Source organism: Mus caroli, chromosome 1 (assembly GCF_900094665.2).
Source record: "Mus caroli chromosome 1, CAROLI_EIJ_v1.1, whole genome shotgun sequence".
In the NCBI taxonomy this organism is placed as follows: Eukaryota; Metazoa; Chordata; class Mammalia; order Rodentia; family Muridae; genus Mus; species Mus caroli.
Genome location: NC_034570.1, coordinates 155635001 through 155636468, shown reverse-complemented (window position 1 = coordinate 155636468; position 1468 = coordinate 155635001).

The window sequence follows — 1468 nt, the reverse complement described above, 5'->3', positions numbered from 1 at the left end:
GGGGAGGGGAGGGGAGGGGAGGGGAGGGGAGGAGAGGAGAGGAGAGGAGAGGAGAGAAGAGAAGAGAAGAGAAGAGAAGAGAAGAGAAGAGAAGAGAGAAAAGAAAAGAGAAAGTCAGATACATATACTGGATGAAGCAGAACAGGCTATACTGCTACTTTATTGTTCTTAGCTTTTATACCTTCTCAGGATCATATGTTTTTAAAAACATTTTTACATTCCATAAAATAAAAACATAAGTTCATAGTATCTTTAAGCCAATAGTTCATGTCATAGGTTGATAAGGCTTACGGAGTTACAGCAGAATTGTTTACATGTCTTTCCATTAAGACTAGTACCTGACTAAACATTCATTATCTGTTTTCTAGTCCCCATAAGTTTACCAGAAGTTTAAAACAGTTTTTATGTCATAAATTAGCATGGTTTTATCAAGAGACAAATCATCTGTCTTGTGTCTTCTTAGTTTGAAGTCTTGTATAAACTAGTCCATCATTTACTTTCTGTCCTTGCACCCACAATAAATTGCCTATTCCCAGTTTACAACAGTAGCCTCATTCCTAACATAGAAGGAATGTTTTCCTTGATCATAAATTTGTTCCAAGCCTGCTTTCTTTTCCTAGAGCAATTAGCCCGTGACACATGAAGGTTTACAGAGCTCTGTTTGCAGCTTTTATTCTGTAGGGGGCTTGAGATTACTTGTATACATTTAGGAGTTCTATAAAATCATTATTAGGAATTATAAAACCATCAATTCATCTATAAAGCATGAAAGTACATCTTCATATTGATCTGCAGGAAAATCTGCCCAATAGGGTGGGCTAATGCCCAGGAATCAGGAATCAGTAGGCTATGTAAGGCGGGAAAGGAATATCAACACAAGAAGCAATCCTGGCATGAAGTCTCTGAGGATCCTGCATCCCAGAGTGTACCCATTGCAGCCATGCAGAATGGTGGGCCATCTCTAGCAAACTCACTTGCCATAGCCTTTTCTAGATGGCTTCTGACACCTGTCTATACAAGTGCCCCTTTACAGGATGGCTGTATTGCCTTAGAACAGCAATGCTGCCGTAATGCAAAAGTGGTGAGAATACCAAACACTGTTGGTGACTCTTTGCCTCCTTTTCCTGTCTCCAAATGACCACGCCTCTATCCTAAGAGACTTCAGGGAAATTATCTGAACTCTACCACTAAGGTCAGTTGTGGGCTTTGAACAGTGAGTTTCCCCCTGAGCTTAGTGCCTCCCACCATGGGTGTATTATGGATGATTGTACATACCCTGCCCCTGGAATTGGAGGCAGCTTTTCTGCATTATGGAAAGATACCGATAGTCATGCTTTTATAGGACCTGTGGTACCAAAATAGAAATAGAATAAACCCTATCCTGACTGGTTCAGTCAAAGGCCCCTTTCTACTTATTTCACACGGTGGCGCACACCTTTAATCCCAGCACTTGGGAGGCAGAGGCAGG